At 35.1% G+C, this 27,803-nt stretch overlaps 1 protein-coding gene and 1 long non-coding RNA gene across 3 annotated transcripts in view; one reads left to right on the forward strand and one right to left on the reverse strand.

Moving 5' to 3' along the window:
* Kcnj3 (potassium inwardly rectifying channel subfamily J member 3) overlaps positions 1–27,803 on the reverse strand; it is a 128,978-nt gene that overhangs the window by 82,681 nt on the left and 18,494 nt on the right. The gene's annotated exons all lie outside the window — the stretch shown is intronic.
* On the forward strand, positions 14,475–27,782 carry LOC126500280 (uncharacterized). Of its 2 annotated transcripts, none has more exons than XR_007591293.1 (4): positions 14,475–14,614; positions 15,768–15,987; positions 17,230–17,302; positions 27,624–27,782. It is a non-coding gene; the product is annotated as an uncharacterized lncRNA (long non-coding RNA). The 2 variants fall into 2 exon arrangements; XR_007591294.1 differs by lacking the exon at positions 27,624–27,782 and adding an exon at positions 27,258–27,575.

A 27,803-nucleotide genomic window follows, 5' to 3' on the forward strand; every position in this document is an offset into this window, starting at 1 on the left:
TAGTGGGGTAAATCATATATAAGATATATATATATATATATATATATACATATATATTTATATATAGGAAGCAGCTACATAAGCTATTGAATAAAAAGATTAACTTTGGAATTTAGTATAGTAGGTTGACAAAAAATTGATGCAGAAGCATGATAACTTGAGCTGGATTCCAATAACACACAGTGAAAGATGAGAACTGATTCTGAAAACTTGTCTTCTTGCCTACACACACACACACACATATACTCACAGAATCACACACACATATATTCACAGAAACACACACACATATACTCACAGAAACACACACACACACACACACTGTGGCTGGCATACATTCACCCAGGATTACACAAATACCTAATAGTGATGATGATGATGATGATGATGATTATAATAATATAATAAACAAAGTTTCTAAAGCTTAACTTTCTAAATATATGAAATGTCAATTTGGGGTGGGGGTTGATACAAGGTTTCTCCATAGCTTTGGTACCTCTCCTGGAACTAGCTCTGTAAACCAGGCTGGCCTTGAACTCACAGAGATCCGCCTGCCTCTGCCTCTCAAGTACTGGGAATAAAGGCGTGCACCACCACCACACAGCGAAATATCATTTATTAGCAACTAAAATGAAATTCAAAGTAGCTTTTAATCAATAACAAGGTAATAAGAAAAGATATGAAAACCTGAGTCAGTGGGGAATAGACCCTCTGATATTTTAATCTTAAATGTACATCTTTTCAGAAAAAAATTATAATGTATTTCAAAAGTTAAATATCAATCTGAAAATTTTAGAAAAAATCATAAAATGTTATTTTTCACTTGTCTTAAAACTTTATTGATATTGTAATGTCATATTTGGAATTAATTTTTCTATCCCAAACGTAAGCTTTCAAAGGTTGTTTCAAAGAAAAATCTATGTTGTTGATATTAAAAATGTTGAAAAGTACTGTTTTTACTGGAACACAAGCACTTGTGAAGATTTCTGTTGTCACTCTATGCAGACAATTTATGCCTTTTTCATTCAATTCATGATTTATTAACTATAAATTGTCAATATGGATAAAACAGCAAAAAATGATGGATAACAATGCTACAAAGACATATCAAAACTCTGTATTGAATTAGCTCTACAGATTGAAATGCTTGATATAAGAGACAAGTAGTTATGGTACTGCGTGGGCACCAGAACTGCCTGATGATTGCTGAAGGCTACATAGTTTTGTATTTGTGTTGGCTGACAGAGCAAAGCTGCAGTGTCGAAATTCAGAAGCAGTCCTTGCAAAAGTCTATGATCTCCTGAAAAACCATGTAAAGTTATAGAACAGAAAAGCTATACAGTTTTGGAAGTAAGTTAGCATTTTATTAAGTGTAATTAGTTCTTTGTTTTTGAAGTCTCATCTACTGGTATTATCTGAAATCTTGTTTAGTATAGATATGCTTATCAAATGAATAATAATAATAGTATATAACTATTACAAATCATCAAAATTTATAACCAAGTCTTATATGGTTAGATTCCTTTTAAAGTCATGTGAATAGTAACCTAAATGCCCTTCGACCGAAGAATGGATAAGGAAAATGTGGTACATTTACACAATGGAGTACTACACAGCAGAAAAAAAAGATGATATCTCGAAATTTGCAGGCAAATGGATGGAACTAGAAAACATCATTTTGAGTGAGGTAGCCCAAATAGAGAAAGACAATTATCACACACACCCACTCAGAAGTTGTTTTTAAGCATAAAGCAAAGAAAATCAGCCACAAATCACAATGCCAAAGAACTTAGACAACAATAAGGACCCTAAGAGAGACATACATAGATGTAATCTACATGGGAAGTAGAAAAAGACACGCTTTCCTGAGTAAATTGGGAGTATGGGGACCTTGGGAGAGGGGAGAAGGGAAGGGGAGAGATATGGAGGGGAGCAAAGAAAAATATAGAGCTCAGTTAAAAAAAATCATGTGATTAATTACAGCAGCGTATTGGAGAAGTACTTTAATTAAACATTAGATTGCTTTTGCTTTTTATGAGGACCAGTATCACCAATATGCTGCACATGATGCTTACACAAATCTCATTAATACTGTTCAATGGGAGGATCATGATAAAGAGAATAGAAAAGCCAACATAGTAAGAATTTTCTTCTTTCTTTTATAACTAGGTTTTAAACCATATGACATTTATGGAAGATAAATTATTTTAAGCATAATTTTCAATATTGAATTCATACAAAAGAAAAGTGATTAAATGTTGGCTTCCTGGTTTATATACCACCTGTCCTTCTGATATATATGTTTCCTTCCAGCAGAAAAGAGAAATGAGTATAAAGGAATTTATCTTACATTGGGAAAGTCATAGAGCAAAGAGATAAATCCAGCATGAAAGTGTGTTTTAAATAGAAAAAAAAAGCAAACTATAAACGGCCTTGAGTTGTGACTTCCCAGAATGAGATAAACGCTCAGGTTTGTTTCATGATCTGCACATGAGACTTTGTATAACTTTTTTTAGATACAGATAGTATCTAAGAAAGAGTTAATTAGTTATAGTATCAACTATATTTATTTCAAAATCTCCTGCCTGCCATTAAACCCATTATTTAATGTTTGGTGACTACATTCCTAGATGATAGTTTATTTAAAATCAGTAGTGTCTATAAGAGTAGCAGCTTGACTGTATTGTTGATGGACAATGCCCAACCATTGCCCTTATCAGCCCAAGGTCAAAGTGAGATTTTAATTGTACAGTGCAACTTGCAACCTAACAATTAGAAAGGAATGATTCCTACTGACACTGGAGAAGGAAAATATTAAGAGTTCTCTATTACAGAATCTGATCAGATGAAAGATACAAAGAACTGCAAATCATTTTGTTTTCCATTGTCAAGTGAGGAAAAAATAACCTACAGTTAGTGTTTAATTTTCCTATACCTGTAATACAATTGTCAAATATTCAGTGTCAAAGTTCATTCAAAAATAAAAAATGTCTTCTTATGTCTTTCAATCTTCTCATTGACAATTTTAGCTCAAAATATTTGTGTTCTAATCAATAGTTCCTTGAGGATGTCACTTATTACCTAATTTACCGTTCTAATGTCCGTGGATGGAGAAAGGTATAGGTTTCTAGGTAATTTTTCAATTCTTGTATAATAGATAGTTGATCCACTATGATTTCTTAATTAATACATTGCAGTTGGATGATTTGAGTCTATGGCACAGTAGAAAGAGCACTAGAGACATACAAGAAATCCTGTGCAGACTCAACAATCAGCTGCTCTCACTAGAGGACATCACACTTGAAAACCGCTGGACAACTTCTCTAAAATGTCCAGTCAGTATAAACTAGCATAAAATAAAATGTCAACTTGGTTTTACTACATTTATATGTTTTATTTGAAATGCCTTCATATTTCAAGCAAATAAAATAAATTAGAAGATAACTCAATCAAATGACTTAAACTTGATTCAGAATTGGAAATTGCATTGCTTTCTAATAACAGAACAGGCATTCATAAAACAGAGAGAAATTCTGTCCAAGCACTGAGATTTAATGGACTAAATCCTATTGGCACACAGGTTGGAAGAACATTTTAGTTTGGTTATGTGTTATATTTTGCAGTAGAAGGTAAAAGACAAGGAGCTCCAACGATCTCTAAGAGGCATGTTTTCACCAAGGAAAGGCAGAGGAACTTTGGGCCTGGTGAAAGTTACACTCTGATGATAAGTATACTACTTACCTAGCCCACCTAAACTTCATTCAAAGGCAGGTTATTTTCATGCCTCAGACACTAACACTCCAATAATATTTCTGAATGTTCTGGTTTTCATATCCTAGTAGATACCTATCTACCAATAAATTTCTCAGTATTTTTAGTGCGGTGAGGGGAGTTCTACTAGTTCAGAGCCCAAGAATATTTCACTTATAAGACCTATGAGTCAATGCACATATCTTTTGAGAAATTACTTCTGTGTTCAGTTATTTGTCAATTTTCTTATTGAAAATAGAGCTCTATTTTATCTGATGTGGAGATGAAATAATACATTGTTTAATTCCAGTAGAGAATACATGAAAAGCATATGGAAGACTCACATGTTAGACACATTAATCAGGCACGCTGCTATTCCTGCTTTCTTGGAATGGGGATAGAAACCAGAATATTCTGACTAATATGTCCTCACCGATGACAAATCCCAGTCAAAGTTATATAGTTTTATCTATTATAAATCCTTTTAAATTAGAAATTGTAACCTAAGAACATATCTGCACCACTCCCACTGATAGGGGAGTAGTAGAGGCCATTAACAGCTCAAAAGGCATACATCTATGTCAATACTCACTTCCTTAATTCCCTAGTAAATTAGTAAGGAGTCTTCATGGAGAAAAGATACTACAGGTTGGCATGCACTACAGATACGTCAGTACTGTGTAGCTCCCCGATCTGCAGGGTGCAGATCTCATATAGAAGTGTAGACTGTGGTTTCATAAGAAGTCTAAGAAACAAGCTATATGCTATTACTGCTCATGTAAACAAAAAATGTCATCTGTTTTTATGATAATCTTGGGAATATACTTTGCAGTTGATTTTCCACAGTGCTGGGCATGAAGCATAGAAGCAAAATAGTAGAAAGATGTTTAATTTCTCATGTAGCTTGAAAAGCTTTAATGACTTTTCTGGTGTTCAGTGATTTTTTTTATAAATAGAAATCAACATTCATGATAAAAATATGTAATAACAAAATATGGAAGATTACTGCATCACAAGCACAGAACCCTGAAACATGAAGCACTACCCCTTAAAGAAACCCAATAGCTAAGGGCAAAGTCCTTATACAACAGCTCTCTGTTCCTGAGTTCCTAGGATCAATACCAAGGTAAACAAGGAAAGGAATGAGTTATAGACTCAGAAGTAGAGACAAACACGGAGATGATAAATGATAGATGGATAGATAGATGGATAGATAGATAGATAGATAGATAGATGATAGATAGATAGATAGATAGATAGATAGATAGATAGATAGATAGACAGACAGACAGATAGATGATAGACAGCTAGATGGTGATTGAGAAAGATACAAATAGGCAGTTAAATGGAAGCAGTATAAAGTTAGTGTTTCTTAAAATCATTTTTGTGTTTTACAAAATGAATTGATGCATACAGACTAAATATGATCTCACAACTAACTGCAGTTACAAGACTTTCTGGAAATTTGTGTTATAGGGAGTAAAATAATCAGTTTTCTGGTACTTTGTACCAAACATCAAGGCAAGCTCTTGGAGTGCTTCATCCTTATCTTTTTTGCAGAGAGCCTCACTTTCAGTCAGGCAAGTCAAATAAAGGATCCGCAGTAGCAGATTCTGAAAATCTCAAAATCTGTAGTTTGTATTCCATATATCATGAGCAACATTTAAGTGATTTTACACTTATCTTGCATGTGTGGCATAATTTGATTACATAAAATTCTAAACAAATTATGTATACATGCATACATATATATACATACATATACACACACACACATATGAGATTAAAAATGGAGTTAGTGCTAAAACAAAGTCTTTAAAAGCGAATGCCTGCCATCTGTAGCAGGAGCACTTCACAAAACCCAGGGGTGTCTTCTTGCCCAACTGCCAACACCAGGAAAAGAGCCAAGGGGACAGATGCTAAAGCTGGAAAGTCTCAATGAGGGCGTGACATCACAATCCTATAATTTCTCTCCGAAGAAGCATCAGACTCCACAACAGCAACAGAGAACTCATGAAAAAACAAAAGCGCTCTCCTAATGAAAAATGGCCTCCATTACACAGTTATACTATAAAATTCTATGAACAAAAATGAGCATACTGCTTTGTGGGACGTGATGTAAAATCTGTATTGAACTAGTTTCCAAGAAACTGGCAGGCAGTTTTTTCTTTTTCTTTTTTTTTTTTTTAATCACTGGCAACAACAAGGAACATATGATCAAGCAGGGAAATAATAACAGAAGTCACTACTAAAAATAGTGTCCAATCACAGGGTAGAGTTGAAACAAAACAATAAGGAAATGTTTCTCTGTTTAACAATACCCTGACAAGCATGTGGAGGAAAAAAAAAAAAAAACTGGTGCCTCCCATGTAGTATGCAGCATTAAAAATGAAAAACAATCTATAATAAATACGAAACCCCCAAACAGGTTTCCCTTGCTCTAACCTAGTTTGTGCTTACACAAGAATTGTTAAATTTTGATTTTCATTCTCATTCAATTTTCACCTATATCAGAAAACATTTTTAGTTTTTAAACTTTAAGCATGTGAAGCTACAACATGTCTTTCAGAGGACGTTGAATCAGAAAGGGGACCTGCTGACAATGACTTCAGCTCCTAAGAGAAAGGCTGCAAACTGAAATTGTGGGCCAAGAGAATAGTAGAATGAGAGAGAGAGGCAGCGGGGGAGACCTGTAGGGAGAGGGAAAGGTGTAAAGGGTGGACACTCTTCAACTTAAAGCTGGAACGACATGTTGGTGCTGCCAAATCTCATTTTTCAACATAAAGACATGAGCTGTTATTTCTGCTGGAAAGCCCATGTTATGTAAGTGCTCATAAATGTATGTATCAAATTTGTTTAAAAACATGCAGAAAAAAACAGCATAGACACTAATGCCTACAGTGTTTATGAGGCATTTATTTCAGAAGGGCTTCTGTCTCAAAACAGAAATTAATTAAGCTCATAACTATAAGAATGACTGTCTTGCTTGGTTTTGCTTTCTTTCAGTGCTGTGGTAAATCAGCTCTGCTGATTCGGTTCAGCTCTGGGCACAAGTGAACCTATGATATCTAAAGAATAAAAAAATCATTAAGCTCTAGCCAACTTCCTCAATAAGAGAAAATAAAGCTACATTTCCCGAGTAATGAAAGAAAATCCTGGAGTTATTTGCTTTCTACAAAATGGGTGGAAACAATATGAGCTTCCATGCATGTTTTGGATGAGAATTTCCTATGTTATGGAGTCTGGTTTCTAATTTATTCAAACTTTTGCAGAGAAAAAAATGTTACTTTTGCAAGGCACTTGGGTATGATCCACTAGAGAACATCTTCCTCTTTCTGAGGGGCTTGAATATTTTCCTTTTCTCCTTGTTTAATATAGGAATTATAGCAACCTATAATTCGATGAAGATTCAAGAACTAGAACTCTAGGAAAGCAGTGACATCTGTAGGCATTTTACCCATTTCATTTTCTAATTCACCTCATAGAGACTTTATCCTCCACTTTTACTTCTTTCCCTCGGAGGTAAATTGATCAGGAGACCTTAGCATTTGCTAGCCCTTTTCCTTTCCATCCCCACTGATGATCATGTCTTTGGTAGGGCAGAAATCCCATAAATATGCCCAGGTGACACAATGATATATTAAAAGCATAAGAACATGTTGACTTATTTCCAAAATAGTAAAATAAAAACTGAAAAAAAACCAAAAACATTTATTAAGTAGTATTTTAGGCATGTACTAACTGAAACAATATCCTGAGAACTCTCCAGTATATTTTTAAGCACTTTTTTAATTCTGTATTTAAGATAATTCTCCATTGGGTTTTTTTTTTTAATTTTCTGCTAAACAAGATTTTAAAAGTTTAAAGAAAGAGATGTATTTTTAGTGAGAGATGGGAATTACATGTATCTGTGGGACTAAGGACAAAACTTAAATATAGTTCAGAATTATGTGAAGTGGAAATTGCAGGTCCTCCTTCAAGATCAGAGACTTAATAGCCCTGGGTGACTAGCTAGGTTGCCAATACCAGGCTGTGATAGAGAAAGAATAAACATGATTCACCAATTGTCAAGGAGAAGAGTGATTGGCAAGAAATGGTAGAGAGTGGGTAACAACAAGTCAGTTATTAAATGAGAAATTTACTCATTTAAATTTAAATGGGAAAAATACTAACTCACTCTTCAAAAACCAAGTTCAATCAGAATTACACCTGTGTTCTCAGCAGAAACAAAGAGAGCCAGAAGGTCCTGGTCAGGTTCTGTAGAGGTATTACAGCTAGTGCTTACCTGCCCACTGGGACATGACCTCTTATAATATATATGCTGATGTCCGGCCTCTTTTCCAGCCTCTCTGTTCCAGTTGTGGATTTCGGTTTCTGATCTCTGTTCAAGCTTAGGATTCTGATTTGTGAGTTTACCCCTAAATAAACAACCATCTATTTCTCAATTCTGAGCTAGTGTGGGATTTCTTTTAAGCATCCTTCTTCAGTCAAGCATTATGCAGACATTAAGAGATCATGGATGCCAGCCCAGACTACGATACCCTGCAATACTTTAAATCACCATAAACAGACAAAACAAGATATTCCATATCAGAATCAGATTTAACTAATGCTACTCACAAACCAAGCTGTACACAAAGTACTAGAAGAAAAACTGCAATCCACAGAAGTGGCAATATTCACAAAAACACAGACAATAGATGATCTAATAGCAGCAAATCCCAAAGAATAGAAAAACATACACAATAACATCACCAACAATGAAAATTAAAATAACAGGAGATAGCAATCACTGGTCATTAATATCCCTTAATAAAAAAAAAAGGACTCAACTCAACTATAAAAAGACAAGGCTAACAAAAACACAGGATAGCCTCTGGAGTAGTTTAGGGTCATTTGTATGGTCAATATTAGAACAGATTAATAGTTCTTTGTACTGCTGAATTGAACAGACTCAACTACATTGACAACTCTGAAACAGTGCCTGACATTCTGTTCTCTAAAGATGTCACTTGAATTTTAGCATATCTGAAATTGATAGAGGTTTTAGGCTAATTTTGTATTTATGCTTCCCTCTTTATTCATGCTGTTGTATTAACAGTAGTATATAATAGGAAAACTTAACTATTTGGAGAGGGTACTTAAAATATGTACTCAAGTTACCTGAAATATGGCACAGTGGGTAAAGGTACCTTTTACAAGCCTGACAACCTTAATTTGATCATTGGGAGAAAATTCCTGAAACATATTCTCTTATCTCCACATGAAAGCCTGACATATATACACCTAAATAGAAAAATATAAGCATATATACACACAATCATACAAGGTACAGTTAAAAAAACATTTTCAAATAATATTAAAAAATATTTTGGTGGATACCAAAACCCGACTGCTAACATTGCTGTGTGCTAAAGGCTTTCGTATCCCTGTAGCTATTGATAAGATTTGTTCTGAACATGATTAACTTGCTTAGAAATTGATTCAAAAAAAAAAAGAAATGGATTGGGACCTTGGGAGCTCAGTCCAGTGCTCCAGTGTGGGTCTCTGTCTCTATCTCAATCCATCACCAGATGAAGGTTCTATGGTGATATGAAAGANAAAAAAAAGAAATTGATTCAAATTTTTGAGTGCTGCTTTTAAACATTGCCAAGCGGATTTAGAACATGCTTTAATTTAGACTGATTTTGTCCTAACTTTGAGAGAAGTCTTTGACTATTTTATATGATCACTTATGAGTTACGAGATTTTCTACTCCGGTTGACATGAACAAAATTGCTCCATAGTCTTTCATGTTTTCCAGCTCATCTACCTATAATCTATTTTAGTGAAACTGCCTCAGACAGTCTCCTCATAAACATTAGCTGAACCATGCCCAGCCTAAGACTGTGGACCCTGCCAGTATCTATAGTCTTGTCTGTAATAGTTTTCTCCTCTCTGGTATGATTTGTTTGTGACTTCAGGCCTCTTGGTCTTTGTTAGGCTCCTTGTTTTCTTCCTCAATTTAAGAAAAGAGAAGGCAGTGGTGGTGCACACCTTTAATCTCAGCTCAGTAGGCAGAGGCAGAAGGGTCTCTGTGAGTTCGAGGCCAGCCTGGGCTACAAGAGCTAGTTCCAGGACAAGCCCCGAAGCTACAGAGAATACAGAGAAAAAAAGAAAGAAAACCTGAAAAACTCCAGGATAAAACTATGTCTTCTCCCAATACCACAGTCTTAAAATATATAATATATGCAACGTGGTGCAAGTCAGAAGTCTTTAATTTGTTAACTTTGGCTTATTGGTTCCCAGTTTTCAGAAAGTTGGTGTTTCATATATTTTATTTTTTACTTATAACTTTGGGATTGAGGGAATACTTAGGCACCATGGGAATTTTACAACCTGGAACTCGAAACTGAACAGAACTCAACAAATTTTCCTGTGTCAAATTGAAATTCATATCATATTTTTCTATGAAACTAGACAATACTTGCCACTCAAAGGCAAAATTTATTAGTTTTTGTTTTGTTTTTATACAAAGAAATTGGTACATGAGGGCAATAGTATGGTTTTCTCCAGAAAATTTGAATAATCTGCATTAATTGGCTAATTTTAAAAGTCATCTATAATACTATATAATAAAATATTAGATTTTGAGAGTAATTTTCAGAATATTTATCTGTACTGCTTTTAATTTAAACTGGCTTCTGAAATTTCGAATACTCAAGGACATTTAGTATTTACATAAGGAAATTTTAAAACTTTAATTAAATGCATTTCAAATACTTGGATTAAATATCTTTTTGAAAAAATGACAATGTGACTTGTCATTGTAACATCCAAGAAATGGTTCCTGTAAGAAGCGGTGTATTTTGAGTGGATTTTACATGGAAGGAGAGACATATAGATCTTTTAAGTTTTTATGTATGGAAGGAAATCCAGTTTTCCAGCACTGTCTCTTGGAAGCTGGCTTCCCTTATCAGAGACATCTCCTCGTACATTGTGTTTCTGCTAATGCAGAAACTTAGGACTGTTGGAAGAACCTAGAATGCCTATTGAGTATTCGACTCCCAATGGGACAGCTATAACTTTTGCCCACTAAAGTTCTGGTACCATAGGCAAACATCTCGGATGATAAATCGTAAGAGCCAGAGGTTGAGGAGGACCAAATAGAAACATCTTCAGGATATGACAGGACTGCTACATCCATAAATGCAGAACACCTGTAGTTGCCTTTGCAAGACCAAGTTAGTAGTTCTCTAAAATGGAGAGGAGAGGTTCACGAGCTCCTACCCGTACCTCGGGAGCTACAGAAAGTTGCTGGCTCCTAGGGGAGGGAAAGTCAGTTTTCTTTAAGGGAGTTTCCCCTAGAATGTGGGACATGCTCCATCCAGTACATACTTTTACACCCTGAAATGGTGAAAATGATCAAAATTCATTCTGTAAAATTTTCAAAGACTAAATATGCTTTATTTTTAAGCACAAGAGTGTCTTCTCCCTAACTTATGATTTATTGTATACCTAATATAAAAAATATTAGGTAGCTGCATGGGTGGCAAGATGAGTCAGAGAATTAAGTTGGGTCCTTGCAGGGGACCTAACTACCATTCTCCCGACTCATGGCAAGCATCTCACAAATGTAACTTCAGCTCCACAGGAAATCCATGCATTTTACCTTGGTTGTAGCTGGTAAACCAAACCTGTAGAGATATTCCTGGGTGTTTTCTTCTATGCCATAAGCCCATTTTCATGTGATTAACATGTTTTCCTAAAGATGTCTCTAAATATAACTTCAGTTTAGGTATTTTAGACCTCCAGTACTAAACATTTAAGTAAGACCTGCCTTTTGTGTTTCCAAATTAATTTGGGGATTTTCTCCCTAGTTCTGTGAAGAAAGTGGCTGGAATTTTAATTTGGATCAAGACCTAAGGTTTGCTACGTTGAAACTGCTAGAAAAAGTCTTTTAAGGTCGGCAAGGACTTCCTGAGGAAGGCTCCAGTAACACAGGAAATAATCAGAAAAATTGACAAATGGCTTACATGAAGCAAAGATTTCTGCACTGCAAAGCAAATACTCACCAGTGTGAAGAAACTGCTGACAGATTGAGAGAATATCTTTATCAATTACACATAATGCAGAGAGTTAATATTCATGGTGTATAAAGAACTGTAGAAAATGTACACCAAAAGCCAAATCATTAAATCATGACATGGGTAAATGATCTCAGTAGACAGTTGCCAAAAGAAGAAATGCAAATGGCCAAACAGTACTTTTTAAAAGATCCAACATCTTAGTTATCGTGGAAATACAAATTAAAACTGCCTTTTCAGCTGTCCTTCCACCAGACAGAATGGCTATCATCAGAAACAAATGATAAATTCTGGAGATGATTTGAAAAGAGGAATACATACATAGTCAATGATAGCAGAAAAGTAAGCATGGATAGTAATTATGCAAGTCAGTTTGGGGTTTTCTCACATAAATGAAAATAGACTACCTTATGAGGCTTGTAGAGATGACTCAGTGTGGAATAACGCTTGTTGTGCATGTATACGGATAAAAAGTTAGTCTAGATTCCAGTACCCAGGTAATAGGTTGGCCATTGCTTGTCTATAATAATCCCAATAATGTGGGATGGAGAGACAGAAGTATCTGAGCAACTGGGAGTGAGAGACCTTGTCGTAATGAAGTGAAGAGTGATAGAAAGGGCACCCAATGTCCTCTTCTGCCCTTTACATATTTGCATAGAACAGACATACATATGCAAATCCATTACACACTTGTATACCAAATTACACAGACTCATATCCACCATATCTATATTTTAAAAAAATGGAAACTGGAAAAGTAGAGATAGCTCAGTGGTTAAAATCCACTTCTCTGCTTCTCCAGAGGACATGGGTTCAATTCCCAGAACCCAAATAGCAGCTCTCACCTGCCTATATCTCCAGTTTTTGGAGAGCTGACACCCTCCCATAAACATACGTGCAGGCAAACCAACAATGCCCATAAAATATAAAAATACAAAGCCTTATAGCCAAGCTACACTATCTTTGGTTATATATTCAAAAGATTTTAAGTTAATATGCCACAGAAAGGCTTTTGCAACCAATTCATGTACGTGCTATTCACGATAGCCAGGAAATGGAATCCTAGTCTAGAAGTCCATCGATACATGAATGAATAAGAAAAATGTAGAACACATTAACAAGGTAAAAAAAAAAAAGAATGAAAACAACATTTGCATGAAGATGAATAAAACCGAAAATAAAAATGTCAAGCATGTAAACCAGTTGATCTCAAAAAGACAAACACTGCATTTTTTTCTCTCAAATACAGAATGGATTAAAATTATTCATGTATTTATAGCCTATAGTATATGTGTATTTTTATAGATGATGAAACTATAAAGGGGATAATGGAAGAGGAGCAACCATATGAGGTTGAAAATAGAGGTGATGGATTACATGTAAAAGAAAATGAAGTAGTGCAGACTAATAGAGGCCATAGGGTACCAGCTGAAGGGACAAGGGCAGGAACTGGCACTGAGAGAGGTGAAGAACTGATTACAAATTACGAGGACACACATGAACGAAAAACATCCATCTAAAACCAAGTAATTAATATGCTAAGTAAAAACTACATACCAAAGCCAATTTTCAAAAGGAATAGTGTGAGTCTGAGGGCCACATTCTTGTGAATGGTTTCATACAGGCACTGCCTCTCTTCTATCTTACTGAAGTTCACTTATTCTTCCACACCCTTAGTCATCCTCTTTGACTTCCCAGACTCCAATATGAGCCAAATACATATCTGTGTGCTGTGCTATAGGAGCCAAAAATAGACTAGAACACCAGATACAATGCCTTATGGCAGCTGAAAACAAACCAAGACACTGTATAAAATTAAAATAATATGACATTTTACTAATTCCCATGTTTGCCTTAGGGTCTAAAGAAAACCCACAACATAACGAATCCTGTTCTTGCCTTGTGAGCCTGGTTGTCTTGTTTGGTAACTAACACTGACGGTAATAAACTCAAATATCTCCTTAGTGACCAGGCAACAGGAGTTCAAAGTCCAACCCAACTGAAGACATCCTTGTTACCCAACAAAACATAATGTACTTTCTAATTGAGCAGCCTGAGCTTGCTGCTGAAGGCCGGTCAAATGGCTTCTTTTCTCTATCTTCTCTTCCTATTCACCCTTTCAGATTTTCACTCCTCAACACTCTGAAATTTCAAACTTTCAGGTTGCCGCAGAGGGGTGAAACAACCCTGTCCCTGATCATTACAGCAAAATGAACTACATTTTCTGTGGGCTTTTGTATTTTTCATTTTCTTTTTGTTTGGACTATTTTGTCTTATCGACTTTTAACTTGTTTAGACTTTGATTATTGGTTTTTACCCTGTTTGCTTTCTCTTTGGAGAGAGAAAATGAACTTGGGCAGGTAGGCAGATTTGAAAGATCTAGAAGAACTTTGGCTATGGAAGGGTAAAAACATGAAACAAATATATTGAATGAAAATAAATTTAATTAAAAATAAAAAAACAAAAGAATTATTTGCAGATTGACATGTGCCATGTTAATAATTAACATTTTTAGCTTTGCAAATAGAGAACAAGGTGCTGATTTTCATTGAGCAGTTTTTCTTTCTCTTTAAAAATCCCACAGGCATGCTCCCAGCATCTGCTTGTGATAGGAGACATGGATCAGTGAGTCATTCCATTTAGTGCTTTAGCCTTAATGCTAAGGACGGGGTTTTGTCATGCAGTTCCTGTAATGTGGCTATTGTTCAGTTTAGAAGCAACCAGTAAGCATCACTGGCTCAGGATGCTCCCTCCATTGAAAAGGGGGCCTAATTCAAAGCCTATAAAAGACATTTGTGGTAACAAATTTATTTTATATTTTATTTAATACTTCTGGGAAAGTATAATTTTGTGTTTTCGAGCAAAAGAGAAACAGGTGGCCATTTGTTGTCTTTATCAAATGCTCATCGTTTCTCACTGAAAACTAAACATTGGGGATTAATTTTTCAAAGACTGGAAATCTAATTTTCCTTTTAAAGATGTAATTTGTATAGAATTAAGGGAGGAGATGCCAATTGAGACTTAGATATATAATATTTTAAATATAGAACTGAATCTTCTATAAGTAGAATCTGTTTCAGCACTCAAAACAAATTCTTACATAGGTGACATGGCTTGGTTTAATCTCTATATCTCTATGCTTATATTTTTAAAAGTTCATTTTGAAAAACAAAGTATCAATATATTAAGTGGAAATTACAGATATGTCAAATTTGTTTCAGCAGAAAATGCAGATCTCATTTAATGTCTTTGAAATTCTTTACTTTTAATTAATTTTCTAAACACAGTATATAATTCTAACATTATATAATTGTAAGAATTACCCATGCAGATTAGATCTATGTATGTTCTCTTAGTGTCCTCATTGTTGTCTAAATTCTCTAGGATTATGACTTGTGGGATGGTTTTCTTTGCTTTATGTTTAAAAACCACTTATAAGTGAGTTCGTGTGGTACTTGTTCTTCTTTGTCTGGGTTACCTCACTCAAAATGATGTTTTCTTTTTCTTTTTTTTTTTTTTTTTTCATGTGGTAGTAGAAAAAGACAAGATTTCATGAGTAAATTGGAATCATGGGAAACTTGGCGGAGGGTTGAAGGGGAAAGGAGAGGCAGGGAGGGGAGCAGAGAAAAATGTAGAGCTCAATAAAATTCAATAAAAAAAGAAACTACCAAAAAGATGTGATGAGTATATTTAAACTACTAATAATCTTCATTTGTTATTGCTATTACTATATTGATAGTTCTAATTAAATCTTAAATTCTGGCATTTTTAGATAACTTAAGTTACTACTAACTGAAAAAGTGTAACAGTGCATTTCACAATGAGTTGTACTGTTTTCTGGAGAAAACGAGGACATTGTCCAGAGGCAATTGAAAAAATGTAAATTTCACAGAGGCTAAATATTTGGTATCTAATGCTGTTAGATGCCAACCTGCTATTTTCTCCATGCAGACTTTCAACCCAACTGGTAATGCAGAGTGAAGAAAACAGATTGAAACCACACAGCTTTTGGGTCCTATTCCAAAACATGACCCTGTGTGGTTTCCTTCATGTAGTTCTGAAGATTTCTCCAAAGTCCACAATAGTCTTTTATCTCTTCAAACACTAGAGGGCAAGAAGTTACTCTGTGTTGTCAAGAAAAGGAAGAAGCAGTCTCAAATGATTTATTCTGGTAAGGAAATGTTAAACTATATTGCAACAATTTTTCTTTTATATAATCAGGACACTTAATAAATTTTAAAAATGCAGAAAATAAGAATTAAAAGATAAAATACTTCAGTATCCCTCAGCTCTGTAAACAGTTTCAAGAAAATAAAAATCTGTAATAAACATTAAACTCCATACCTGTCCTATTCAACTATAAAAGCTAAGCATATTTGCTTCAACTTCTGTTACAAAAACTGTGACACTTTGAGTGAGGATGGTGCTCGTAGGCACACATGATTGAGTGTTTGGTTCTTAGCTAATGGAACTCTTAGGGAAGAATTAAAAGGTGTGGCCTTGTTGAAGGAACTGTGTCACTGGGGTTGAGACTTGAATTTTCAAAAGCCCAGGCAAGGCCCATGTCTGCTACCTGCAGGTCAGGATATAAAGTTCTCAGCTACTTCTCCAGCACCATGTCTGTCTGTCACCATGTTCTCAGCAGTGATTAAAATGGACTAACCCTCTGAAACTATAAACAAATTCCCAAGTAAACATTTTTTAAGAATTGTCTTGATCATGGTGTCTCTTCACAACAATAGAAGAGTGATTGAGACACGGGCCAAGTTCAAGTACGCTTTTCCATCTAAAAGGCAAATTACTCTGAACCATTTTCCTTCTTAACACATATGGGAATTTTTTTTAAAAAATCAATTTCATGCACATATCTGCATTTCTGCATGTTTTCATATATTCTTAAATACATGAATACAATCTAATCAGTCTGTATATCTTTACCCGTACGTTTATTTTCAGGACTGACCTAATGTCTTCCCTGGGAAAGACAATTGTGTTCCTTATGTAACAACAATTAATGAAATAAGAGGCCATAAAAAAAGCAAGAAAGAGCATATGAGACAGTTGGAAGAAGAAAAAGGAAGGAGAAATTGTATAACTATAGTGTAATCTCAAAAGTAAGATATTTAAATAATAAGATAAATAATCGACATTCTCCGTATCTGACAGTTTCATCTATCCTCACTGTAAGCAATATATTGCTATTCTTTTCTTCTGTGCAGTAGAAGAACGGTGCTAGCTTCTCGGTACATATCAAAGTGTGTGTGAGCAGAAACATTAGTACAAACTGTTAATTACCAAAGAATGAAACACCCAGGCGACCCAGAATTCCCACAAATGGAAAAGCAGTAGTAAATCAAATGTTTCCTTGGGAAAACATTAACAGACACAATCCTGCTTTTGGCTTTTTTTCCAGATCACGCTTCATTTCCCTGCCACCTATTTGAAAGAGTAATCTCACTGGCAGCAAATGCATCAGACAATATAAGGTAAATGTCACTGTTTAGTCAAACAGAAAGTACAATGACATGTATTTAAAATAGAATCAAATAAATTGTTTGGTTTATTTTATATATTTCATGTATGTTTTAGGAAAAAGACTATCCTTGAAGTATGAATTTTTTATTATAAGACAGACATAGTGTCAGAGTACATTGAAGATGGGCAATAGAAGCCTATGGTTTTATGTTAAAAATTATACCGCACATACATTAGTTTTCATAACTCCCCAGATGTCTCCTAACCCCAAAGAAACTTTCTGCACACTCTAAGATCTGTCCACCCATTTCTTATCATATGTTCATTTAAGATATAAATGCAATAACAACCTGTTTCAACCATAATTTACCATCACATCAAGCCTTTAGTCTTGGTAATGGCTAATATTATATTTATAAGTTAAAAGACTCCTGAAGAAACACTCCATCTGAGTGAGACACTTTGGCCTCACATTCTCAAGATCATTTCAGATTATCCAACTCTGTAAGTGGCATTTTTACTGCATATATTTTTATGACATGAATCATACCACTGCATTTAAATAAATTATATTCTTCTTTTTAGAAAAAAGTCTTCTGTATTACTTATTTTTAATAAATTCATTAATTGACTTATTTTATCTACTTCCCGCAGTTTCCTTTCCTGCCTCTACTCCCAGTCCCTCCCTTCATACCCACTGTGTCCTTACTACCCAATCCACTACTTCTCTATTTCTCTTTAGGAAAGGGCAGGCTTCCCATAGATACCAACAAAACATGACATATCAAATTGCAGGGAGATTAAGCACCTTCCCATATGTGAGGTTGGACAAGGAAATCCAGTATGAGGAGTAGGGTCCCAGAAGCCAGCAAAAGAGTCAGATACAGCCCCTGCTCCCACTGTTAGGACTCCAACAAGAAAACCAAACTACATAACTGCAACGGATATGTAGAGGACTTAGGTCAGTCTCATGAAGGCTCTCTGGTTGCTGGTTCTGTCTCTATAAGTCCACATTAGCTGAGAATATGTGTTTTCTTGTGGTATTCTTGACCCCTTGGTTCCTACAATTCTTTCTTCCCCTCCTCTGTAGGATTCCTAAAGTCCCACCTAATGTTTAGCTGTGGGTCTGCATCTGTTTGTTGCTGGAAAAAGTTTTTCTGATGACAGTTGAGCTAGGTGCTAATCTATAAGGTTCTATTCTTTTTATTTATAACTGCGTATATGTTTGCATGTGCATGGGTCCACAGGCAGGAAGACAGAAAATGCCTTCAAATACTCTGTAATTGGAGGGATGGATAGAGTTGAGCTACCCAAATGGATGATAGGAATTAACTCTGGATAAATTATTCTGATATGTGATTTCAGTTTGGGCAAGCTTACTGAAATACACATCAAGCAAGGAATAGTTTTAGCTTACTGTCGAGTATGAGAAAATAATATATTATAGATAAAAATAATATACTGATAGTATATTAATCTGTAATGAAATTTGATATAAATGTGTCAGGGATAAAAGCCCATTTAATTAAACAATAAAATTTGATATTCCTAAATTATTGCACATTTCATTTAATATTCAATGTTCATGGGTCAATAATAAACAGTTAATGTTGATTTTTTCATTTTGTTTTCTTTTCATTCATACCTTAGTGTTCTTCCTTCACGTTAACAAGCAAAGAGGCTGACAACCACTCAGTCTCAATTAATGCACAATTAAGTAATTTTTTTACCAGCCATACCTCCCTCTTAAATTATATACTGCTCATAAAATACAACATCCTTTCATCATGGATTAGCTTTTTAAGTTAATAAGCTAGAAAATTTAATATAAGATAATGCTCTTCATTTTACTTCTTTAGAATAACTTTTAAAACTTGGCCGAAAAAAGAATTCACTTTCATATGTGAGATTATTCATTCCCACCTCTCATTATTCCTCACTAAAAAAAGAGAATCTTTATTTAGTCCAAGAAAGTATGTACAGCTAAAAATACTGAATTACTAAAACTCATCCAGTGGGGACCAGGGGGTGGAAGGAGGTAGTTGTGACCAAGACGATGGAGACAGGTTTTCCTAGGAAATGTTTTTTTCTGAATAAAACGATAAAACCATCTCGATGAGTAAGAACTGTTGGTCTTCCTTCTTTCCCTTGTTTTTTAGCTGAGAACTGGGATGATGCCTGAGCCTAAGGTAGTCATTTCTAAATCCTGAGGAAGAAAAATATATGCTTGAAAAAAAGCAAAAACAGGTCAGAGTCGGACTCTTCAATGCCATCTTTTAACAGCGTGGCTAGCTAGAGGGCCTATTTCTGAATATCTCATTATAAATCAAAAGCTGTTGTGGGTTTTCTACTGTTCGAAATGAAAGGCACTCTTAATTTGTACAATATGATTTAAAGAGAAAGTGCCTCAAGGATAAATCAAGCTTTCTGAATAGGGTGATTCTGATTTAAATGATCTCATTGTTGTTTAGTTTATAATACGTACACTTTTCTTTTCAGCTCATTTTTTTAAAAAGGGTTTATATAGTGTGTGGTGCTGTCCCACATGACCTCAGTCTCTGACCGTCCTCAGTGATTTGAAATCAATTTGCTTAAAGTCCTTTGGCAGTGTAAGCCCGTTTATTGTTTCACTTTGGTGGTTTACATAACAACGAAGCTAGGGAAAGCACATATGCTCTGAGAAAAAAATAAAGGAAAAAAATCAATTAGAAGCAAACCTTAAGATATTAATATAGTAATGTTTAATAGCAATATTGTAAATGTTGACTTCTCTTCAAGGCCCCACTCAAATTCAAAGGGAAACTAAATGGCCATGATTAGTCATATAAGCATAGCCCTTTTTTTTCTTCTTAGTACTTTATTACTACAAAATTAAAAATCATAGGAGTGATGACCCTTTTCTCTGAATGTCCATCTTGTAAACTTCCAATTGTAAATCCATAAATTGAGATATAATACTTCCAACCAGAAACTAATCAATCTAATATTCTTAATTTTTGTAAATATACCAGTCCTCTACTTGTAAGCAAAAGCATGTTTGGTACTCATTTCTAAAATGCCTTAAATTTACATTTCACAGAAATTAACATAAATTATTTATGTTAATATGTGTCAAGATGTTCATAGTCTCCAAAAGTTGAGTAAACTGAGACTACTATGTCATTAAATATTTTTAAGATTTATTTATTTGTGTGTGTGTGTGTGTGTGTGTGTGTGTGCTTCTATGTGATAGTCTATACAGGCCAGAAGAAAGAATCAGTTACTCCTAGAGCTGGAACTTTAAGTGGTTGGAAGCTAAGAGAAGTGAGTGCTTGGAATCTAACTCCGGTCCTCTGGAAAAGTAGCAAGTATTCTTAAGTTCTCCCACAAGTCTCTAGCCTCATATTAAAAAATTTTAATGATAACGGCAACAATTATTATTACTTAAAAGTATACTTACATAGCAATGAGCTAATCATACCCACTGTTGTTAATCTTGCCCTATACTCAAAAGGGATGTTGCAATGATATAATTTCACCCTGAATTCATCATCCATAGGTACCAAGCCAAAAGGAAATTAAAAAAAAACAAATCTGAAATTCCATAAATCAAACAAAGCCCAAAGTGACTAAACCAGGCAGTTTTAATCCAAAGTGCTTGTAATCACTACATGTAAAAACTCTCTAAAATACTGCAACCCTACTTCCCCCTAACATCCTAATTTCCTAACAGGAAATTGAAATGTTATATATCACCTTCTTCTGCAGAAAAGCCAAACAACTCCGCAAGCATTAAATTTCACTATTGGAGATGTATTTGTCCCAGGACTTTCAGGAACCAAATATATAAATTTCAAAGAAAAAAAGTTACACAAAGCATATTGACAGTATCTAGTAAGTTAATGGAGACAACATTCTAATGCAATGAAGCTTTGAGGACAGATGAGCTACAGCCCAGACATTCATAAGCAGAGAAATTCAATGTAAGGGTAAATATTTTGCTACGAACTGTTACAAAACACACTTAAATCAGCAAACGAAAAAGTAGATAAGAGTGACAAATCTATTTCTATAAAAAAAATAGATGATGTCAGGTACAAGTAGTTTTCAGTACTGCAAGCAAATTGTTGTTAATGAAAAAGACATAATAATGAATAACCAAGGACACATTGGCAGACTTCTGGACATAGGGAGAGAGTGGGGCAACGAGACACAGCATTTTATGAGGCTCTGGTTCCCTGGAAATAATGGGAACAGCTGTACACCTTTGGTTGGTCTTGGACTTGTAACAAATTTCTTCAATAAATAATAATGTAACATAAAAATATTACTTATTTTGATATAATCAACAAGAGTTGAAGAAACAACAAAAATCATGACTTAATGCTTTGTGTCACTTTGTTGCTGTAACCCCCCCCCCAAGAGGAACTTATAGAAGTGTTTTCTTAGCCTTATGGGTCCTGAAAGATGAGTCCAACATGGCAAGTAGGCATGTCTTCAAGCAGTTAGAATGGCAGCCAGGGAAGGAAGTTGAGAGTTCACATGTTAAACACAAGTGTGACGCAGAAAGAACAAACTGAAAGCTGAGGATTGGCATTTTCCTCCAGCAGTGTGACGCATCCTAAATCTCCCCCAAACAGCGCCAGCAACTGGGGATCAAATGTTACAAAATATAAGCCTATTGGCAGAGCAGTTTTCATTCAAACTACTATAAGTTTAAAAAAAATCCAAGCAGATAATTTATGTAACATTACCCACAATATTCGATAAACACTAAATGCACATTTTTAATTGCATTTAATTCATGCTCCTTCCATTCATTATAATGGTTCGACTCAAAAATGATTCAAAAGTTATTTGAAAATCTATTTGAAATATACCAAATAGGTTTTGAAGGTGGGAAATAAAACTATTTTAATGAACTAGTGGTATAGAGTTTGATATGAGAACCCAATATTTCTAATAATCATAATGTCAATAGACATGAAAATTGATGTTTTAAGTTGGCAGTAAGAAAGAAAAAGGTAAGACATTCACACTTAGTGAGTTTGAAAATGCTTTCCTATATAGAACTAAAACTTCACAATTTATGTGCTAGACCTCATCATTGGTTCTCAAGAGAACTCTGAGAGTTAACTATATCTTATTTGTAGATTCTACTTCTCAGTTTTTTACAAACAGGGTATATAACCTAGAATCATCACAGAAACCAAGAAAATCAAAAGGAATAGGACGGGCTGGAGAGATTGCTCAGCACTGACTATTCTTCCAGAGAACCTGGGTTGAATTCCCAGCATCCACATGGCAGCTCACAACTATCTATAACTCCAGTCCGGGGATCAGACACCCATCCTATAACAGTAATATATATTAGAAATAAATATTATTTTTAAAAAGGGGGAAAAGAAAAACAGTGGGCATGTGAGGAGTTGGGAGAGAGAGTGAATAAGGAGCTCTAGGAAAGCAGGGGAGTGGGAGAAAGGATCTGAGGAACCTCAGGAGACAGAGACACCAGAAGAACACAGCTCACAGAATCAACTAACTGGGAGTCATGGAGGCTTGCAGAGACCATGAATCTTGTAGGAGTCTGACCTAGATTCTCTACATCTGTTATGGCTAAGTAGCTTGGTGTTTCTGTGGGATTTCTTACAGGGCAGTAGAGGCTGTTTCTGATTCTTCTGTTGCTTTTGAGACTCTTTTCCTTTTACTGGATTGTTTTGTTCAGTCTTGATCTGATAGGATGTGCCTGGTCTTATTGTAGCATATTATATAATGTTTGCTTGATGTCCCTGGGAGGTCTACTCTTTTTTGAAGGCATACAGAGAGAGGTTTTGGAGGAGATGGTAGGTGGAAAGAAAAGATTGGGGTGATTAGAGAGAGGGGAAACTATGATCAGATGTAATATATGAGAGAAAAAATAAAAAATAAATAAAGAATTCAAAAAACAATATAGGCAATTGTTGCCACCCCTAGTTTCCTCCCAGAACTTCAAAGTATAATCCCATTGCTGAAGACATCATCTACTTTGGATACAAGACTAAAAGGCATTCAGATAGAAGCTCCTCGCTGAGAACTAGCTCTCATAGTATGAGCAAGAAACACATCACAACTTGCATGAACCTTAGCCATACATGAAAAGGGCAATCCTTAAGCTGTAATAAAAACTGATTTAGCTGGATCTTTTCTCAATACGTCAACTAAAATTTATTTATCTCAAAAATAGAGCAGAATTTACCTGTAATTATCACTTACTAAGCTAATTGTTATAACAACAAAGATAACAAGAACAATAATAAAATTGGCCTTTTCTTGACCTTAAGTGTTGTATATCAACTATTATCCTCAATATTTTTAAACAGGTCTTTTAGTTTTAGTTAATAATCATAATTAACATATGAGGGAGTTGGTGGAGGCTGTATCTGTATGTGTGAATGTTCTTGTGTGTGTACATGTGAGGATGTCTATGTCCTCATGTGTACACGTCAATGGAGTTCAAAGGGCAATACCATATTCCCCAATCATCATCTGCCTTACATTGTCTCTCACTAAACTTGTCGGCTCACTAATTTAGTGAGGCTGGTCTCTACTTCTGCAGTGAGGTATTATAGCCCATGCTAGTATGTTCAGCTTTCTCCATGGAGGCTGTGGGCAAATGTTAGTCCTCATGCTTAGGTGACAAGCACCTTACTGATGAGCTCCTCTCTTTAGAGGGTTACAAACTTATTGCTTGGCTTTCTGCTCTGTTTGGTGAAGTAACTCATGCATATCAACAACCCTTGGAATCATGAAATGCCAAATGGCAAAGGTCATTGACATGCTTTAATAAACTCTCTATATCATTTTAAAAGAAAAGAAACAAAATATATTTAAATAAAATAATTTGCTATAGTAATAATAATGTTAGAATAAGATGGGAACATGAAACATGTTCCAGACTAGTCCAAAAAAAGGACTTTGACATAAGCAAGTCTTTCCATGTCATTAAAACTTACTTCCTATTTCTGTCAAATGGGAAGCTTTAATAAGATTAACATTGAGGTATATTTCATATTATAATTCTAATTCGGTTATCCCATCTAATTGGAAGTCAAAATATTATAAATGTGCCTTGTGTTTCTTTCTTCTGTACTTATTGTAGTTATGCAGATTTCCAATGGGAGGATGGGTGGAGGTAAGAAATACGTTTTTTCGTATGTTTTACCAACTACATGAAGTTCAGGAATATCACATTATGTGGGCATAATTAAATGACCAACTCAGGTAAATTACAATATTTTCATCTTAACTATTGATCTGATATAACTTGATATATATTAATACATGAGTTTTATATCATATTCTCTTATTAACATCAGGTACATTTTATAGAAAAACTAAACTCAGCTTGTTATACTGAATATTAAAATGTTCACATAGTGAATTAAACAATGTTATGACTTGGACCTCAAATGCTCCCAAAGCTCTAGCTCTAAAGGTAGTGATGGTGCTTGTTAAGTGGGAGGGCCTAGTAAGGGGAGGTTGGATGAATGGTGGAATACTCAAGTGGATATGGGTACCTTGGGCCTTTTTCCCTGTCTCTTTGTTCCTTGGCCTCCATGAAAGAACAATTTCATTATAAGTCCAAAAAAGAGTGAAACCAAGAGAAATATGGACTGAAGCCTGACAACACGAGTCAAAACTATTGTGTCTCTCTTATAAGGTAAATTTTCCTGGTGTTTCATCAGAGTTTCATGAAGTCATCATGTTAACCATATGATCATTTGTAATTGCACTAAAAAGACAGCAGCAGTTCAAGCTGAAAGTCATCCTTAACTTCAGCAAATTGTCCTAAAATCCTAAGACACCTGACTTTTTATCATTTGTGACATATGACTATTCTACAACCATAGGTCACAAAACATTAACACTTAAATGTGTAGACTGTATTCTGTAACCTTGGGATGCTTTGTATGTAATGTGTGAAAAAGTATGAGGGAGAAAACAAAATATAATTAGAAACAATGGGGAGGGCAGGAAAATTTACAAAAAAACAAAACCTAGGGAAAGATAAACATAACACATGTTGAAATATTCTGGAAGCTGATAATGCTAATCCAAATAAATACAGATACATGCACAAGAATACTACATCAGTTTTCTCATCCATTTTCAAGGTAATATTTCCAAATTCAGAAAGATGAGAGTCATTTCTAGGGAACTGCTGAATCAGGAGCATGAGTCAGAGAGTAAACTTTTTCTTTTATTTCTTCTTTCATACATTACACCCTGATTGCAATTTCACCTCCCCCCACTTCTCCCAAACCTTCCCCTCTACCTCCCCTCTCCCTGAAATCCACTCATCTTCTGTTACCCTTCAGAGAAGAACAGGCTTCCTAAGAATATCAACCAAACATGGCATAATAAGTTATAATAAAACTAGACACAAACTTTCATATCAAAGCTGGATGAGGTAACCCTGTAGGAGGAAAAAGATCTCAAGAGCAGGTGAAAGAGTAGGAGACAACTGTTCCTCCCACTGTTAGAGGCACAAGAAAACCTATCTCAACAATAATAACAAATATGCAGAAGACCTAGCTCAGACCCATGCAGGCTCCACAATAAGTAAACTCTTAATGTAGAAAAAATTTAAAAGTAATTGCTGTGAGACCATCCACAAGCAGATAGGTGTGTTCCATCTAAAAGACCCATACTTCTTTCTTTCTCAAAGCATGATGATTTTGTCCCTCTCATATTTATATCTCTTTCTTATATGTGTGGAGAGACAGCTTTCTTTCCAAAGCCTCAATATTACCTGCATTTCATAGTAATACATAGTAAAAGATATCGGATATAACACATGAGTTATGATTACTCCAAAATAGAACAATAACTAACTTAGAGAAAAATAAAAATTAAATTATTTGTAATAAATGAAAATATTAAATTACATTAAAATTAGCTAGAGATATGTGGAAAATTGTTTGACAGTAATGTGAGGGAGACTAAGAATTTCTTTCTTTAGAAAGCTATAAGATCTAATCATCTCTTGGTGGTAGTCTAGACGTAGTTCTGCCCAGTTTGGCAGCAGCTATGAATCAAGTTACTCATAATTTCGTGTGGAAATTTTTGATAGAAAGAGAGAGAGAGAGAGAGAGAGAGAGAGAGAGAGAGAGAGAGACTAAACAAACACAGCCTATGTATATAACCAAAATTATAAAAAAGAGTCAAGGGTAAATCTTCCACTAAGCAATATAGAATCAATATCCAGCCACCATCTTCTCAAAACTATTGTCCATAAAAATACCATTTGATGTCACCTTGTTGCTAACATTAATAAATATTAAAGTAATCCCACGCTTTGGGCAGCAGCGATGACACAGTAGCACTGATTTCCACTTGAATTTCCAAACTAAAGTCTCTGCCATGAGCCGAGTAGGTCACTGATCTTAGCCTTTCTCAGACACTGCCTAAGGCATGGAAATAACAGAGTGAAAACTAATCACACTGAGACAATGTCAAATTGGGCTTAGAATTCTAATTTGTCAAGCTACATTCACTCCATCTGAATGCAAAATCTCACCCATTTGCTATCATTATCTATTAAAAACCTCTTTCTATTTAATCTTTGTTATCTCTGCAAATTTGTCCTCAGCAAAGAAAGGTCCAAAATGGTTTGGCGTTGACTAGTCGCCAATGTTTGTCTTCTTGTGAAATGAAAGTTGTCTTTCTGAACTTGGTCGCAAGCATGATGCTATTCCCTCCTGTGCATCAGTAAATGACTGCACACTGTGTTCCGCATCTAATGAGTGTGCAGCAAGTCTCCCTCCATGAGTGGCATCAGCATCCTTGTTTGGCATTTATGTCACATCTTTACACAATGTTCCACAATAGAGATCACATCTTGTTCGTAGTTAGGATGATGAACAGCAACACATTTTAATTCATACCCCTGATTTTCACTGTTTCCTTCCCACATTAATTTGCATTTGGCTACATTGATCAGCACAGACTGCATCAACACAAACTCTATCTCTGAAGACTGCACGCATTTAAATCGCTGTCATTTCTTTCGGTTTTAATATGTGTGGATGTGAAAAGTTTACGCAGAAGGTATTACAAGGAAGAGTCAGTGAAATGGCTCAGCGAGGTCAAGCAACCATCATGAAGACCTGAACACCTGTGTTCAACCACCAGAACCTGAAGAGAAAAGGGGGAAAGAGAGAATGGAGTCCATTGCAGCCTCCGTGGGCCTTCATGTGCCTGCTGTGAATTCTTCCATCCTCTAATTTCCACATATAATATGGGCACATGCAAATCATAATAAAATTTAAATACTCACAGTAATAAATTTGAGTTTTTAAAAATATATTGCAGGTGATGGAGCATCAAGCTGTCTCAATGGGCAAAGGTGCTTCAGGTCAAACCTAACCTGAGTTCAATCTTTGGGACTCATGGATAAAAGAAGAAAACAGACCGCTGAAAGTTGTTCTCTGACCAACACGTGTGGCACATACCAACCCACATACACAAAAATACGTGAAGAGATGTTTGAAA

Source organism: Alexandromys fortis, unplaced genomic scaffold (genome assembly GCF_014885135.2).
Source record: "Alexandromys fortis isolate MF-2015 unplaced genomic scaffold, M_Fortis_MF-2015_v1.1 scaffold_33, whole genome shotgun sequence".
NCBI classification, from domain to species: domain Eukaryota; kingdom Metazoa; phylum Chordata; class Mammalia; order Rodentia; family Cricetidae; genus Alexandromys; species Alexandromys fortis.